Below are 443 nucleotides of genomic sequence, written 5' to 3'. Positions count from 1 at the left end.
ATATGGAAATTTTAGACTACTCTGCCATGTAGCAAGATCTCTGTATATGAACAGTTTGGACTTGTCTGTCATGTAGCTAGCTCTCTGTGCATGGATATGTCAGAAAGATCTGCCATGTAGGTAGCTCTCTGTATATGAACATATTGGAATTGTCTGCCATGTAGCTAGTTCTCTGTGTATGGACATTTTGGAATCATCAGCCATATTGCCAGCTGTCTCTGTATTTACATGTTGGACTCATGAGCCTTGTAGATTTTCCTGTAAATATATATAAGTTGGACTCATCTGCCATGTAGCTAACACTCAGTTTATGGACATGTTGGACTCATCTGCTATGTAGCTAGTACTCTGTATATGGACATTTTGGACTACTCTGCCATGTAGCTAACTCTCAGTATATAGACATGTTTGACTCATCTGCCATGTAGTTAGAATTCTGTATA

Source organism: Chrysochloris asiatica, unplaced genomic scaffold, assembly GCF_000296735.1.
Source record: "Chrysochloris asiatica unplaced genomic scaffold, ChrAsi1.0 scaffold00186, whole genome shotgun sequence".
Lineage (NCBI taxonomy): Eukaryota > Metazoa > Chordata > Mammalia > Afrosoricida > Chrysochloridae > Chrysochloris > Chrysochloris asiatica.
The sequence above is the reverse complement of the archived record's forward strand: the minus strand, read 5'-3'. Positions refer to the sequence as shown.